At 40.6% G+C, this 18,750-nt stretch overlaps 1 protein-coding gene across 1 annotated transcript in view; it reads right to left on the bottom strand.

Moving 5' to 3' along the window:
• Window positions 1-1,416, bottom strand: part of rgs17 (regulator of G protein signaling 17) — a 37,818-nt gene extending 36,402 nt beyond the window's left edge. The window contains exon 1 of the mRNA XM_024388155.2: window positions 1,262-1,416. The gene's annotated coding sequence lies outside the window, so the exon portion shown is untranslated. The remainder of the gene's footprint in view (window positions 1-1,261) is intronic.
• Between the last annotated feature and the right edge of the window lie 17,334 nt (window positions 1,417-18,750).

Here is an 18,750-nt window from a genome sequence, read left to right as displayed (position 1 = left end):
CTTCGCCCACCGCCTGTCCGGCACTTTTTTCCCGCAGTTCTGTTAACGACTGTGAGGGCAGTTAGCTAGCTTGGACTCCGGTACACACAAGGCAGGGGCGACACAGGTAGGTAGCTAGCTAGGACACTGGTAGACAATGTCCTTCGACCATGAAAAGCACAGAAAATATTTATATTTCCCTTTTGACCACATTTGAATCGCAGAGACAAATCCATAATATCAAGTGTAACACAAGCATGACGTGCACCAATGGGCTGTTCCTGCAGATGCAGGAACGCCCCGAACTACGGCTGCAATCACACACACTTGTGAAATTGCCCCCACTTCCTATGGAACGAAATTTCGCCTCCTGTAACTACAGATTCAACCCTTACCAATGATGCACTTATCTACCTCCCTAGTCAGATTAACTTGTGGATACCATTTATGTCTCTGCATGCGGTTTGAATGAAGCTGCTAACTAGTACTAGCGCAATTGCTAACAAGAATCAGCGCATGATGAAGTCTATGGCTATCTGCTAGCATAACGACCTCTTAACATTCTTCATACTGGACACAGACATCTGACTCTGGGGAAGTAGACAAAGGCATCATTGCCAAAATCCCGAAGTATCCCTTTAACCTTAACCACACTTCTAACCTTATATTAAGACAAAAATAAAATATTTGTTTCCATGAATTTTTACGATAAACCAGTAGCAAATGTGGACTTTGTGGCTATGGTAACTTGTGACAACCCCTAGTTCGTTATTAACACAAACTGACTCGCTGCCTAATTAAATGCATGAAGAAATAATAGTTAGCTAATGAACTGTAGCACAATCGTACATTTTAGACTAAAATACATGTTAAAGCATATGCATGCTTGTCATAACTTCCTAAAGCATTCGCAACATAGCGGTCGTTGCCTGCTGCTCATCCTTGGGTGTTTTGCATGGTCTCTCACTGTCTTGCAGCTGTGATTCGAAGAATCTGAACTAGCTAGCTAGCTAAATCATTGCAGGTAACGTCAGCTGCAAAGACAACCTGATTCCGCATGGCAAAACACCAAATGATAGTGCAAAACCACTACAAAGATACGATAGTGCCTTATTGTCGCATCAACAAAACTACGAATAACACCCACTTTCTGTATAGCTAGCTAGCCACCATCAGACGTTCTCATGTTCTGTGCTGCGAAGAGGCGGCAGCTAGCTACTGAGACTAGCATGGCTAGTGCTAGCTCGTGGGACATTTAACATAAGAATATCCATCATCTTACCCTTTTAATTCTGGTTGTCAGTCGTCTATAGTGGTTACTTTATATGTGTTTTATGTTGATGCTTGTTAGATCGCACAGTAAAGATACATCCTGCCGTATAATCTCCATCGGCGGTGTTTTTCTTCCATCCGCCCAACTTCAGCACCGACACCGAAACAGTTGATATACTGCGCATGCGTGCTGCTGTCACTGTCAGCTCAACGCTGGCCAGGCAGGGTGCGGGAAAGTGTGTTGCTTACATTGATTTTTCAAAGATGGAGAAGTAATATTGAAACATTTACTGTAAGTTTCCCAGTGTCTTTGCCACATCAGTGCCACATAGATGGCCACCGTCCTCTCTCCTTGGCACACCTTAATGTAGTCTGAAATACAGTTGCTAATTTCATTCTTACCCAAGTTTTTACAATTCCTGCTTACACCATTGGTTCAATACTTATGTCAATCTAAGCACCAGCAAGTTGTTGCTCAAGCATGTGAAACTTAAACATGTGTTTGCATATGGAATGTATACAATATTTCTCTGAACCAAGATGAACAATTGTTTGGCTCTAACAAAATATTAAGTATTCCCATCTTTAACAGAACGTTGTTGTTGTTTTTTAAATCTTGTGTTTGTAATCATTTGGATAATAAATTGCAATAGGAATAGGCATTTTATATCACCAGCTGATTATTATAGAACACATTAAAGCTCCAACATGATCTTAAACAATCTTATCTTAAAATGGATGCAGACTTTTAACACACATTAAATAATACGAGTGACATTTTTATAGAAAAAGTAATGATCTTTTCTCATATTTAGGTCAACAAGAGAACCATAGAAGTACCCTGACAAATATCCAAACTAAATGGGAATGAGAGTTTGTTCTCACCGGAGATAGAAAAGAGCCCTGTGTGCTTTCAAGCCCCTCCATCACACTTGACTAATTGTGGTTGCTGTTGTAGTCTACTATCTTGGTATGAGGGCTTCAGTGCCAGTGGACATGTCATGTCTAGATGGGATACAGCTTTGGTCAAATTGATGGTAAAAATCGACTTTTTTTATTTGATTTTTGCTAACCCTAACCCTTTTCCTAACCATAACCTAATTTTCCTAACCTGCTGCGTAAGTTCTCCTAACCTGCGCTATTTGGACAAAAGCTGTATCCCTTCTAGACAAAATCCAGTGGACATTGCAGTTTTACCTTGTGAAAGATGGGAAGTGCAACAAATGTTTGCTCTAATCCTCCACTGGGAGGCATCAAAACCATGTTGCCTTCTAATTCCGATGACTACAATGGGTAAATCATGCCTATTGATAAATGGAGGGCAATAGAAATTATATTCTGAAAATTCATGGTGTTACTGTATAATGTGATAGTCGTGACTCATTAAAAAGTATAGCCTATTTATTTTGTACAACTCAAAGAGGAAATTATAGAGGCATTTTCATATTATAGAATACATTTATAAGGCCTAATGTAGGCTAATCAATACAGGGGTTAAGTAACAGTGAATGTCGTTTCATTATGCCCAGTGGCATAAGAACATCAAGGAATTAGCCAACCTCTCCCAAACTGAGGCAACCTTCCACAAAGAGGGTCTTAGACCAGACGATAAACACGGTACAGCAAATTAAAGGATCAAATCACCATCAAAAGTAGCACAGTCCCTACCACCCAGCTCTGCTGCCCTGCTCCAACAGTCCAAGCCTGGGAAGTCTACAGAAAGCTACAGAAGGTGAAAACCCATAAGGCAGCAGGCCCAGATGAAATCCCAGGCAGACTAATAAGGAGTTTGCATATGAGCTGAGCACAGACCACTGGCTGACATTCTTAATTTACCACTACAAGAGGACATCGTTCCTGCTGAATGGAAAGAAGCTATAGTGGTCCACTTACCTAAAACCAAGTCACCCTCCATCAGTGAAGGCCTATCTCACCAACCTCTCTTCTGAGGAAAGCAGCTGAGAGCTTTATCACTGAATGGACTCTTACCGATATCCTACCCCAGATTGACACCCAGCAGTGAGGATGTCTTGGATAGTTCAATCTGTGCCACTGACTTAGTCTGCTTTAAATCCAGTTTGTCTACAAATTAGTAATTGATATGTTGGATTCACATCTCCATCTCAAACAAAAATCTAAGTTAGAGAATAGGACTAAATAAAAACACTTTAATTAAAGTGCAATTAAAGTTTGATTTGATTTAGTCATATTCTTTAACTTAGATTTCAATTATTAATTTGTAGCAAATGGAATTAAAGCCAGACTAAGTCAATAGCACAGGTGGAACCATCCAAGCTTAAACTAAATCTAAATGTTGATATGTGGTTGTGTTGACAACCAAACACAATTCATTATCACTTTTGAAATACAATAAATAGCCTATTAACTTATTGGCAAGTTAACAAATTACAGTGGCAAGAAAAAGTATGTGAACCCTTTGGAAATACCTGGATTTCTACATAAATTGGTCATAAATTTGATCTGATCTTAATCTAGGTCACAACAATAGACAAACACAGTCGGCTTAAACTAATAACACACAAACAATTATGTTTTCATGTCTTTATTGAACACACCATGTAAACATTCACAGTGCAGGGTGGGAAACTTATGTGAACCCTTGGATTTAATAACTGGTTGACCCTCCTTTGGCAGCAATAACCTCAACCAAACGTTTTCTGTAGTTGCAGATCAGACCTGCACCATGGTCAGGAGGAATTCTGGACCATTCCTCTTTACAAAACTGTTTCAGTTCAGCAATATTCTTGGGATATCTGGTGTGGATTGCTCTCTTGAGGTCATGCCACAGCATCTCAATCGGGTTGAGGTCAGGACTCTGACTGGCCACTCCAGAAGGCGTATTTTCTTCTGTTGAAGCCATTCTGTTGATTTACTTATGGGTTTTGGGTCGTTGTCCTGTTGCATCAACCAACTTCTGTTGAGCTTCAATTGGCAGACAGATAGCCTAACATTCTCCTGCAAAATGTCTTGATAAACTTGGGAGTTCATTTTTTTCATTGATGATAGCAAGCTGACCAGGCCCTGAGGCAGCAAAGCAGCCCCAAACCATGATGTTCCCTCCACTATACTTTACAGTTGGGATGTTGGGATGAGGTTTTGATGTTGGTGTGCTGTGCTGTGCCTTTTTTTCTCCATACATAGTGTTGTGTGTTCCTTCCAAACAACTCAACTGTAGTTTCATCTGTCCACATAATATTTTTGCCAGTAGTGCTGTGGAACATCCAGGTGCACTTTTGTACATTTCAGACATGCAGCAATGTTTTTTTGGACAGCAGTGGCTTCTCTGTGGTGTCCTCAAATGAATATCATTCTTGTTTAGTGTTTTCCGTATCATAGACTCATCAACAGAGATGTTAGCATGTACCAGAGATTTCTGTAAGTCTTTAGCTGACACTCTAGGATTCTTCTTAACCTCATTGAGAATTCTGCGCAGTGCTCTTGCAGTCATCTTTGCAGGACAGCCACTCCTAGGGAGAGTAGCAACAGTGCTGAACTTTCTCCATTTATAGGCAATTTGTCTTACCGTGAACTGATGAACATCAAGGCTTTTAGAGATACTTTTGTAACCCTTTCCAGCTTTATGGAAGTCAACAATTCTTAATCTTAGGTCTTCTGAGATCTATTTTGTTTGAGGCATTTTTCACATCAGGTAATGCTTCTTGTGAATAGCAAACTCACATTTTGTGAGTGTTTTTTATAGGGCAAGTCAGCTCTAACCAACATCTCCAATCTCATCTCATTGATTGGACTCCAGGTTAGCTGACTCCTGACTCCAATTAGCTTTTGGAGACGTCATTAGCCTAGGGGTTCACATACTTTTTCCAACCTACACTGCCAATGTTTAAATTATGTATTCAATATAGACAATAAAAATACAATAATTTGTGTGGTATTAGTTTAAGCACACTATGTTTATCTGTTGTTGTTATTTAGATGAAGATCAGATCCAATTTGCTGACCAATTTATGCAGAAATCCAGGTAATTCCAAAGGGTTCACATACTTTTTCTTGCCACTGTATATATTGGATTCATGCCTCCAACTCAAGCAAAAATCTAAATTAAAGAATGGGATTAAGCCAGTGGCTCAGATGGAACTTTACAAGCAGTAGATACATCTCCTTTAAATGTTGATATTTGGTTATGCTGTCAACCAAACACAATTCAACATGACCTTTGTAATACAGTAAATAGGTTAGTGTAACTATACATTTCTTCTTATGTAATCATATGAAGCGTGCATAGGTTGTTGCAGTTCTGTTGAGATCTTCACAATTCCAGAATCTTGAACGGCGTTGATCACTTGCATCATGTACTTTTAATGTTATCTCAACTGAAAACCAGGTAATTTGGTTCTGCTATTAGATGAAGCACAGTGATAACATATTCATCTGTGGTATAAATAAACAAAATATCTGACTGTTTGTATTCCTGTTTGAACTTGTCTGTGCTTTTAAATGGTTGAGTGCGCAGTGATAGACATTTGCAGTAGGTGACAACAACCAAACATCAGACATTGTTTTTCCATTGGAATTTGGTTGTGCTTTTAGATGGTTAAAAGCATAGTGATGACACATTATAAATTCAACTAACTTTTGTCTGTCTTTTTGAGTGGGTGACAATAGATTGTAATCTTATTGATCAACGTCACAACCAAATATTACCAAGTTAACCACCTTGAAATGACGACTGCCCAGTGGGTATTGCACTTACAGACACTCTTACAGACATTCATATTAAAGACCGACAGACATCTGTTTCTCGACAATAACAATGTAATTTGCAACATCCGTATAATAATATTCCAGTCCAAAACACTACTTCACACCAACACACCTCCCAGTGTTGGCACTAGCTACACCTGATCAACCTCAGGCACTACCAGAACAACCAGCAGTGGGCCACCGTTCTGGGGCTGTAGCTGCAGCCTTCCACCTATCAATTACCTCTGCCTCTGCCACCTCACTCCTCCAATCTAATTTCCTCCAATCCAGCCTCTGCCCCAGGGTCCTCCTCCAGCCTATCCTCAGCCTGTAGTGCCCCCAGCATGTGGTGTATCCAATCCAACCACCCTACTAGGCAGAAGACCATACAGAACAACAGAGGGTCCAACATTTCCACAGCTAACCAGAGAGGGCGAATTTTGAGTACTTGTATTCAATTATTACCAATGGAACCTTGAATCGAGTACTCGTGTACGTACTCGTGCCGATCCCTACCTTCAAGGAGATCAAGGCAATGGACCTTCCAGCTATCAGGTCGGGATATAGCCAGGCATTTGATGACTTCGTCTTCCATGTTGAAACACTGGTTGGGCTCCTGAAAATCATGGGCTATCAAGGTTAAACTGAACTCCTGTGTGGCTCCCATGATGAGCTTGTATTGTTCAGCTAAATCAAACATTTCATCTGTTGATCCAGCACAAGTGCTATATCCTATAACCTGCCAGACTTCTCCGCCCGGCTCTTTTTTTCAAATACAATACATTTTCCACGTTGATTCAACGTCATCACCAGGGCTGGGAATTGTTAGGGACATAATGATATGATATTATTACGATACTATGATATGCATTGCGATGATCATGATTCTACAGTAAGTGTATTGCGATTCAATACCGGAATTTTATTGCAATTCCATGCTGCAGAGGGACTGAAATAAGTGAAAATAACAAATTGGCTCCCTATTTAAAAAAGGTGGAGAAAAAGCTATGAAGGAAAAATACGTAAGTAAAATAAGTTTTGGTGCAGGTACAGCCAACTAGTGCAAAAAGAATTTTGCGATATTGTCAAAATTATTCGACATGTCTTTCTAAATAATATGTATATGTAACTATGTAATATGTATATGTAACTGTCCATTTTTACCCCATCACTAGTCATCTCATTTAATAATTGGGTTGAAATGGCGTGGAAACGATGTTGATTCAAACAGATTTTGACCAAAGGGAAGTCAAACTCGTTCTAGACCAGCCAAGACCCTCAAGTCAAGGACCCTTTCAAGAAGGTGGCTGATGTGTCCTCACCCCTAACCTCTGGCCACATATTCTCCAACAAATAAAGGTATTCACTTTGTCAGTAACGCGCAACATGCATTTACCAACAGGATAAGGAATGCTGGAGTGAAAACTGATGCTTATGAGCAGAGTGGGAACTGGTCTGGTGAGTGGCAAGAGAGGGGTGTGGCCAGAGATTGGGGTGAAGACATAAACCTTCACAACAAAAACATTGTGTAGTGTAACCAGAGAATGAAGAGGAAGCGAGACCCCACTCCTTGTTATTTATGGTTCAATAAAAGTCAATGAACTAAGTAGACCAGACCCAGCTGCTATTGCATTGGTGTCTATGGGAAACCCACCCCGTTAAGTAGACCGGAACTGACAATTTTATTTCAATGGTAAATGCCTGAGTGAAATATCTTCATTTATCCACCATCTTTGGTGTAACTCATAGACAGTGGTGTAAAATACTTAAGTAAAAATACTTTTTAAAGTACTACTTACAGTTGAAGTCGGAAGATTACATACACCTTAGCCAAATACATTTAAACTCAGTTTTTCACAATTCCTGACATTTAATCTTTGTAAAAATCCCTGTCTTAGGTCGGTTAGGATCATCACTTCATTTTAAGAATGTGAAATGTCAGAATTAATAGTAGAGAGAACAATTTATTTCAGCTTTTATTTCTTTCATCACATTCCCAGTGGGTCAGACATTTACATACACTCAATTAGTACTTGGTAGCATTGCCTTTAAATTGTTTAACTTGGGTCAAACGTTCCGAGTAGCCTTCCACACACTTCCCACAATAAGTTGGGTGAATTTTGGACCATTCCTCTGACAGAGCTGGTGTAACTGAGTCAGGTTTGTAGACCTCCTTGCTCGCACACACTTCAGTTCTGCCCACAAATTTTCTATAGGACTGAGGTCAGGGCTTTGTGATGGCCACTCCAATACCTTGACTTGGTTGTCCTTAAGCCATTTTGCCACAACTTTGGAAGTATGCTTCGGTTCATTGTCCATTTGGAAGACCCATTTGAGACCAAGCTTTAACTTCCTGACTGATGTCTTGAGATGTTGCTTCAATATATCCACATCATTTTCCGTCCTCATGATGCCATCTATTTTGTAAAGTGCACCAGTCCTTCCTGCAGCAAAGCACCCCCACAACATGATGCTGCCATCCCGTGCTTCACAGTTGGGATGGTGTTCTTTGGCTTGCAAGCCTCCCCCTTTTTCCTTCAAACGTAACGATGGTCATTATGGCCAAACAGTTCTATTTTTGTTTCACAGAGGACATTTCTCCAAAAAGTATGATCTTTGTCCCCATGTGCAGTTGCAAACCGTAGTCTGGCTTTTTTATGGCGGTTTAGGAGCAGTGGCTTCTTCCTTGCTGAGTGGCCTTTCAGGTTATGTCTATATAGGACTTGTTTTACTGTGGATATAGATACCTTTGTACCTGTTTCCTCCAGCATCTTCACATGGTCCTTTGCTGTTGTTCTGGGATTGCTTTGCACTATTCGCACCAAAGTACGTTCATCTCTAGGAGACAGAACGTGTCTCCTTCCTGAGCGGTATGACGGCTGAGTGGTCCCATGGTGTTTATGCTTGTGTACTATTGTTAGTACAGATGAACGTGGTACCTTCAGGCATTTGGAAATTGCTCCCAAGGATGAACCAGATTTGTGGAGGTCTAAATTCATTTTTTTTTTCTTTTTTTTTTCTCATGATGTCAAGCAGAGGCACTGAGATTGAAGGTAAGCCTTGAAATACATCCACAGGTTGTCACATTCTGACCTTAGTTTCTTTGTTTTGTCTTTGTTTTAGTATAGTCAGTGCGTGAGTTGGGGTTCTTTTTTCTATGATTTGGGATTTCTGTGTTTGGCCTGGTATGGTTCTCAATCAGAGGCAGCTGTCAATCGTTGTTCCTGATTGAGAACCATACTTAGGTAGCCTGTTTTCACCTTTGAGTTGTGGGTGATTATTTTCGGTTCTGTGTTTTGTGTATTCACCATAAGGGACTGTTTCGTTTCGTTCATTGTCGCTTTACTGTTTTGTTTTAGTGTTTGATTGTTCTATTAAATCAATATGGACACTTACCACGCTGCGCATTGGTCCTCACCTTCTTCCACCACAGACAACCGTTACACAGGTGAACCTCCATTTGACTCAAATGATGTCAATTAGCCTATCAGAAGCTTCTAAAGCCATGACATTATTTTCTGGAATTTTCCAAGCTTTTTAAAGGCACAGTCAACATAGCGTACATAAACTTCTGACCCACTGGAATTGTGATACAGTGAATTATAAGTGAAATAATCTGTCTGTAAACAACTGTTGGAAAAATGACTTGTGTCATGCACAAAGTAGATGTCCTAACCGACTTGCCAAAACTATAGTTTGTTAACAAGAAGTTTGTGGAGTGGTTGAAAAAGAGTTTTAATGACTCCAACCTAAGTGTATGTAAACTTCCAACTTCAACTGTAAGTACTTTTTTGGGGTATCTGTTCTGTACTCTTTATATTTTGAGAACATTTACTTCACTACATTCCTAAAGAAAATAATGTACTTTTTACTCCATACATTTTCCCTGACACCCAAAGGTATTGGTTACATTTTGTATGCTTAGTAGGACAGAAAATTGTCCAATTCACACACTTATCAAGAGAACAACCCTGGTCATCGCTACTGCCTCTGATCTGGCGGACTCACTAAACACAAACGCTTAATTTGTAAATGATTTCTGAGTGTTTGCAGTGTGCCCCTGGCTATCCGTAAATATAAAAAACATTACAATTGTGCCGTCTGGTTTGCTTAATATAAGAAATGTTTTATTATTCATACTTTTGATACTTACGTATATTTAAGCAATTACATTTATTTGGATTACTTAAGTATATTCAAAACCAAATACTTTTAGACTTTTTCTCAAGTAGCATTTTACTGGGTGACTTTCACTTTTACTTGAGTTATTTTCTATTAAGGTATCTTTACTTTTACTCAAGTATGACAATTGGGTACCTTTTCCACCGCTGCTCATATAGATCCTATTAAATTAATAGTATTATAATTCCTAATTCTATGTTGTAACTGACTAATAAATCGATACCTTAGGAATGATGCACAACACATGATGTTTCTGATTGTCATAAATAAATGGATTTGATTGATTGGACTGGCCTTAAATGACCTTTGATGGAATAGCCTGAAATTACCTTTTAATGAGACAAGAACCATAAGCCACTTATGATTTGCATTGAAAAGGTTAATAGTTCACTGACAGTACTGTCTTCTGAAAACAGGAAAGTCTGTCAAATAAGTTAACTTTCTCAAGAGCCAAACAATAATCAAATCATTATTAGACCCATGGTATTTACGGGAGGATAAGCGGCAAGAAGGGTAAAAACATTTGTTGCTTCTGTCGAGAAAACATAGGTTCATTGTTTTCCTTGTCTTGTAAATATAACGAAGGTGGTTTGGAACAACGCTCAGTGCTCAGGAGACCGGGGTTGAACCTGGCTTAAAAAAGTTTTGTGCCGTGACTGGAATGGGTCAAACGACCCAAAGGAGAGTGAAGTGTAACGAAGGCAGATTGGAATCACGCTTGCATGATGAGTAACATTGTCTGAGACCTGAAGACCTACATTATTAGCTCCACAAGCTAGGATTTATCTCCTAACACAGTCTTGTGGTGCAGAGGAGATACAGGTTTAAATCACTGGTCGATTTCCATTTGGCAAATCTGACTAACTCTATCCTCCTGTTTCCTGCTTACAAGCAAAAACTCAAACAGGAAGTACCAGTGATGCGCTGAATACGGAAGTGGTCCAATGAAGCGGATTCTAAGCTACAGGACTGTTTCGCTAGACTGTTTCGATACAACATAAGGGATTCATCTGATGGCATTGAGTTTACCACATCAGTCACCAGCTTCATTAATAAGTGCATCAACGATATCGTCCCCACAGTGACTGTACGTACCTATCCCAACCAGAAGCCATGGATTACAGGCAACATTGTCACTGAGTTAAAGGCTGGAGCTGCCGCTTTCAAGGAGTGGGACACTAATCAGGACGCTTATAAGAAATCCCGCTATGCACAACGAACCATCAAACAGGCAAAGCATCAATACAATATCAATCCTACTAAGACCTTTAAACCGGTTAACATTCTCAAGGCCGCAGGGCCAGACGAATTACCAGGATGCATACTCAGAGCATGTGCTGACCAGCTGGCACGTGTTTTCACTGACATTTTCAACCTCTTTCTGACCCAGTCTGTAATACCTACATTTTTCAAGCAGACCACCATTGTCCCTGTGCTCAAGAATGTCTAAATGACTATCGCCCTGTAGCACTCACATCTGTAGCCATGAAATGCTTTGAAAGGCTGGTCATGGCTGACATCAACACCATCATTCCAGACACCCTGGACCAACTCCAATTTGCATACCGCCCCAACAGATCCACAGACGACGCAATCTCTATTGCACTCCACACTGCCCTTTCCCCCTGGACAAAAGGAACACCTACTTGAGAATGCTGTTTATTGACTACAGCTCAGCGTTCAACACCATAGTGCCCTCCAAGCTCATCAGTAAGCTAAGGACCCTGGGGCTGAACACCTCCCTCTGCAACTGAATCCTGGACTTCCTGGCGGGCTGCCCCCAGGTGTTGAGGGTAGGCAACAACACATCTGACACGCTGACCCTCAACACGGGGGCCCCTCGGGTGCATTAATAGTTCCCTTCTGTACTCCATGTTCACCCATGACTGTGTGGCCGTGCACGACTCCAACACCATTAAGTTTGCCAACGACACGACGGTGGTAGACCGAATCCCAGACAACGATGACACAGCCTATAGGGAAGAGGTCAGAGACCTGGCAGTGTGGTGCTAGGACAACAACCTCTCCCTCAACGTCAATAAGATAAAGGAACGTATTGTGGACTACAGAAAACGTAGGGCAGAGCACCCCATTCACATCGATGGGGCTGTAATGGAGCGGGTCAAGAGCTTTAAGTTCCTCGGTGTTCACATCACTAAGGACCTATCATGGTTCAAACACACCAACACAGTTGGGAAGAGGGCACGACAACTCCCCTTCCCACTCAGGAGACTGAAAAGATTTGTCAGAGGCCCTCAGACCTTCAAAAGGTTCTACAGCTGCACCATTGGGAGTATCTTGACCGGCTGCATCACCGCATGGTATGGCAACTGCTTAGCATCCGACCATAAGGCGCTACAGAGGTTAGTGCGTAGGCCACGGCCCAGCACATCACTGGGGCTGAGCTCCCTGCCATCCAGGATCTCTATACCAGGCGGTGTAAGAGGAAGGCCCTAAAAATTGTTAAAGCGAGCTGTCATGTGCCTTTTACTGAGTAATGGCTTCCGTCTGGCCACTCTACCATTAAGGCCTGATTGGTGGAGTGCTGCAGAGATGGTTGTCCTTCTGGAAGGTTCTCCCATCATCACAGAAGAACTCCAGAGCTCTGTCAGAGTAACCATCGAGTTTTTGGTCACCTCCCTGACCAAGGCCCTTCTCCCACGATTTCTCAGTTTAGCCAGGCGGCCTGCTCTAGGAAGAGTCTTGATGGTTCCAAACTTCTTCCATTTAAAAATGATGAAGGCCACTGTGTTCTTGGTGACCTTCAATGCTGCAGACATTTTTTGGTACAGTTCCCCAGATTCTGTCTCAGAGCTCTACGGACAATTCCTTCGACCTCATGGCTTGGTTTTGCGCTGACATGCACTGTCAGCAGTTGGACTTTATACGTATAGACAGGTGTGTGCCTTTCCAAATCATGTCCAACCAATTGAATTTACCTCAGGTGGACTCCAATCAAGTTGTAGAAACATCTCAAGAATGATCAATGGAAACAGGATGCATCTGAGCTCAATTTCGAGACTCATAGCAAAAGGTCTGAATACTTATGTAAATAAGGTAAGAAATTAAGAAATGCTAGCGGCCATGAGTAAATTAAAATGTGAGTTGGTTTCGGGGTGTGGTTTGACGTGGGTGTCTTGTGTGTGTGTGTTTGTGTTTGTAGGTGGGAAGAGTTAGCCAAATTATTTAGCCAATTAGGTTCAGCTGGCTGGTGTGCGACCTGACTTTCACTCTGGGGCTAGTTAGGGACCGTTAATAAATACATGTAAATGAGACAATATTTTTATGTTGCACACCTTTAAGTTTTCTCATTAAATGCTTTTAATATTTGTATATGAATTTCTACAATTCATAGTTGGTTTGAGATTTTTAAGTAACTTCAATTTAGAGCTATTGGAATTTTAACATGTACATTGTGTAATTTGCCAATGGTCCCTAACTAGCCCCAAAGGGATATTCAAGGGAAGTCAACCAAAATTTACCACAGGCATTACAATTGTGTTGCATGTAGCTGCACTCTGAATTGATATTTACTTGCATGTTGCAAGCTGTGGGCATGTGGGCAGGATTGAAACACACCCAACCTTCATTTATGTTGTGATGCAGTCACAACCACAAGTCTCACACAACTTAGTTTTGGAGAAGACTGACTGCATGACCGAAATTGTACAATTTATACTTTGTAGTCAATTTTGATAGTAGAATAAATGTTTCTGACTCATAACGATGCCACATTGACATCTAACCAGTGCTGTAGGGGTGGTTGAAAGGATGGGAGTGGTCCACTGTTGTGAAATCTCAACTAATCACAGCAGATACCTCGTCACTCCAGGGGCTTCTTGCAATGCCAGCTACTGCCTACCGCAGTATATTGTAGTGTTTATTTTTGTCATAAAAATGTGTCAGTAAAACATAAGTGATTTTTGGTTATTTAATCTCATATCATACTGAAATGTAAAAAAAAACATTTGATCAAAAGGTTCGGGACGAATGACGCCACTACATTGTCATGGTGTCATGTAGTGAACTTGTTTGCTACACAATAATAAATAAATATGAAAAACAAAGTGCTGGGGCCCTCGAATTAGTAAAAACTATAAGGTTGTGATGACTTGGTATAGATGCTATTCGAAAAAGGTAATCTATGGACTGGCTAGCTTTAAAACATAGGGGATGATGGCCACCACTCAGTAAACAAAAAATGTAGAACGATTAATAATGGAGCTTACTTTTCTTCTTTAGTCAAAATAGAAACTTGTACTTAAAGAGAATAACATTTCAGAATAGTTTTTTAGTTATTGATTATATATTCAGCATTTACTTAGTTTGCAAGCAGCTATTTTTCCTTTTTAATCATTGTGTTCAGAAAAAAATCTATTACTCTCCCCAATGCTGCGGAATTATTATGCTGCTCTAAGAGAAAGAATCGCTGAAAGAAAGTATTGAAATTACACAAGTAAATTCAAAGAACAAAACTTTCCTTCAGTGAGTCTGAGTCATTGACTGAGGGGATGATTGTCACGTTCTGACCATAGTTCTGTTATTTTATTCTTTGTTTTAGTATGGTCAGGGCGTGAGTTGGGGTGGGCAGTCTGTTTGTTTTTCTATGTTGGTTTTTGTGTTCGGCCTAGTATGGTTCTCAATCAGAGGCAGGTGTCGTTAGTTGTCTCTGATTGAGAATCATACTTAGGTAGCCTGGGTTTCACTTTTGGTTTGTGGGTCTTTGTTTCCGTGTGTGTGCTTGGGCCACACGGTACTGTTTCGGTTTTGTAAATTCACGTTGTTATTTTCTGTTTAGTGTTAGAGTTTTAATTAAAAATCATCATGAAAACTTATCACCTCCACCCTACCTGACACCCTAGACCCACTCCAATTTGCTTACCGCCCAAATAGGTCCACAGACGATGCAATCTCAACCACACTGCACACTGCCCTAACCCATCTGGACAAGAGGAATACCTATGTGAGAATGCTGTTCATTGACTACAGCTCGGCATTCAACACCATAGTACCCTCCAAGCTCGTCATCAAGCTCGAGACCCTGGGTCTCGACCCCGCCCTGTGCAACTGGGTACTGGACTTCCTGACGGGCCGCCCCCAGGTGGTGAGGGTAGGCAACAACATCTCCTCCCCGCTGATCCTCAACACTGGGACCCCACAAGGGTGCGTTCTGAGCCCTCTCCTGTACTCCCTGTTCACCCACGACTGCGTGGCCACGCACGCCTCCAACTCAATCATCAAGTTTGCGGACGACACAACAGTGGTAGGCTTGATTACCAACAACGACGAGACGGCCTACAGGGAGGAGGTGAGGGTCCTCGGAGTGTGGTGTCAGGAAATAACCTCACACTCAACGTCAACAAAACTAAGGAGATGATTGTGGACTTCAGGAAACAGCAGAGGGAACACCCCCTATCCACATCGATGGAACAGTAGTGGAGAGGGTAGCAAGTTTTAAGTTCCTCGGCATACACATCACAGACAAACTGAATTGGTCCACTCACACAGACAGCATCGTGAAGAAGGTGCAGCAGCGCCTCTTCAACCTCAGGAGGCTGAAGAAATTCGGCTTGTCACCAAAAGCACTCACAAACTTCTACAGATGCACAATCGAGAGCATCCTGGCGGGCTGTATCACCGCCTGGTACGGCAACTGCTCCGCCCTCAACCGTAAGGCTCTCCAGAGGGTAGTGAGGTCTGCACAACGCATCACCGGGGCAAACTACCTGCCCTCCAGGACACCTACACCACCCGATGTTACAGGAAGGCCATAAAGATCATCAAGGACATCAACCACCCGAGCCACTGCCTGTTCACCCCGCTATCATCCAGAAGGCGAGGTCAGTACAGGTGCATCAAAGCTGGGACCGAGAGACTGAAAAACAGCTTCTATCTCAAGGCCATCAGACTGTTAAACAGCCACCACTAACATTGAGTGGCTGCTGCCAACACACTGACACTGACTCAACTCCAGCCACTTTAATAATGGGAATTGATGGGAAATGATGTAAATATATCACTAGCCACTTTAAACAATGCTACCTTATATAATGTTACTTACCCTACATTATTCATCTCATATGCATACGTATATACTGTACTCTATATCATCGACTGTATCCTTACGTAATACATGTATCACTAGCCACTTTAACTATGCCACTTCGTTTACATACTCATCTCATATGTATATACTGTACTCGATACCATCTACTGTATCTTGCCTATGCTGCTCTGTACCATCACTCATTCATATATCCTTATGTACATATTCTTTATCCCCTTACACTGTGTATAAGACAGTAGTTTTGGAATTGTTAGTTAGATTACTTGTTGGTTATTACTGCATTGTCGGAACTAGAAGCACAAGCATTTCGCTACACTCGCATTAACATCTGCTAACCATGTGTATGTGACAAATAAAATTTGATTTGATTTGATTTGTTTGCAAACAATGGAGTAAAACAAGCTATTGTTTTGGGTTCTGACAGTTGAACTAAGCTCATGAGGCATTTCTAAGTTATATTCTTCAAGAATAAATGGGTGTATATCAAAAAAAATTGATGTAGCAATCGCAGATTGCCATTTGTGCAATGCATAATCCATAATGTGCTGTCACTTTAATCTACATGAAGCAGCAAGTAAGACAATATAAAAAAAATTGGGGAAAACCATTATTATTTTAATTTATTTCTTTGAACACTTCCTATTTCCTCAAGGTGAAAAATAATCCCTGGGGACATTTGCTGTGCTGCATTGTACATTTGTAAAAGTATTGCAACGTACAGTGATGTTGGTGTGTACAGTGGAGTGCATTTGGATATTTCAAATGAAGTTTGATTTCAATAAAATCCCTTTAGTGCTATAATGGGTTAACAATTAGGTTTTCAGTTTTGTAGAGCTGTTTATATGGTAATGAGTGGGCCTTAGGTGCCAGTGTCGTCAAGGTGACAGCTTCATCAGACTGAAATGAATGTGAGATGTTCATGAAGGAATAGCCACAGCAAAATGCGTTAATTTGCTTACTTAGAAATCAGAGATATCTTATATTTCTTTAGAGAGTTGAAAGATAATTAAAATGCTTCTTGCTAATTGCATTGTTAAAGGCAATGAAGGTGAATGTTTTCGTTTACTAAGCTTCCTTAATATTCTTTGTTTATAGACTTCAAACATATCCCTACTTTATTCCTCTTTACCAGTTATGTGATATATTTGGAGCATCAATTATATTGTACAATATTTGCACATTATTATTTTTTGAATTCTTCAAGCTCTGTCAATTTGGTTGATAATTTCTAGACAACCATTTTCAAGTCTTGCCATAGATTTTCAAGCCGATTTTAAGTCAAAACTGGAACTTTGCCAATCAGGAACACTCAATGCTGTCTTGGTAAGCAACTCCAGTGTAAATTATCCCTTGTGTTTTCGGTTATTATCCTGCTGAAAGGTGAATTGGTCTCCAAGTGTCTGTTGGAAAGCAGACTGAAACAGGTTTTCCTCTAGGATTTTGCCTGTGCTTAGCTCGATTCCACATTTTTTTCATCCTAAAAAACTCCCTAGTCCTTATCAAATATAACATTAATATGTAATGTTTTGTGGATGAAACAAAGTGAGTAAATGTTTAACAGCTTGACATGAACTATCACATCTTTAGTCTAAGTTTCACACACTACAGAGCCTGTCTTGAATAGGATTCATACCCTTGTAACAGAATGGAATGTTTGATCCAGGGAAAATGTAATAGTTACCAATAGGCTATACCTTTGATTTGATTTCCACCTCTAAATATGCTGTAGTCAATTTACACAGCAAGGGAGCAGGCTTAGCTGATTTATTGAGGGTAGCGATTAAAATGAAGGCCTGATTCTTGTTCAGTGTCCAAGGATAACAAGGTTTGCTTGCAGTTTCATGCTTTCAAACATAATGATAGGCTCAGAATCCCCCAGATGAAATCATCTCTCTCTCTTATCCACTTGACATTTCATACGGAATACATATATCACCGAAAAACAGGCAAAATATTATGTTTAATGGCTCCTCAGGAAATGCCAATGCTAAGACAAATTGACTCAATAAAAATATAAAGTATCGGGGTGTGAGCAAAATGCTGATGAGATGTCTGTCACACACTATGGTACTGAATCTATTTTGACATCCACAGCCTATGGACAAAGATGCGGCATGAATGAAAGGTATTAATGACATGAAAGATTAACTGCAATATGACATCTTGAACGAAAGCAGGTCAGCTTCCTACTTACAGAAATTGGCATAAAGAAGTTCAATCTGCCTAAACTGCCTGGGCAGTCATTCTCTTCCTCATTCAAGCAAATAAATTAAAACCATACAGATGCATTCCAAATCCATTGTTTTTAGCAATCAGGGGAAATGCAGAATAAGCTTCAAATTAGAAAAGAAAATCCCCCAACAAAAACAAAACCTCACTTCTCGCCTCGAGGCACCCATGCTTTCACAAAAACTAGAAAACAATCTGGCATTTGGAATCCCTCTCAGAAGAGAGAGAGAGAAAGGGCAAAAAGCCATGCACTATTGAAAAGCCATGCACTATTAGAAAAAGGGGTTATTTGGGGTATA

This window comes from Oncorhynchus tshawytscha, linkage group LG25, assembly GCF_018296145.1.
Source record: "Oncorhynchus tshawytscha isolate Ot180627B linkage group LG25, Otsh_v2.0, whole genome shotgun sequence".
Lineage (NCBI taxonomy): Eukaryota > Metazoa > Chordata > Actinopteri > Salmoniformes > Salmonidae > Oncorhynchus > Oncorhynchus tshawytscha.
This window is presented reverse-complemented; position numbering and strand designations above follow the sequence as displayed.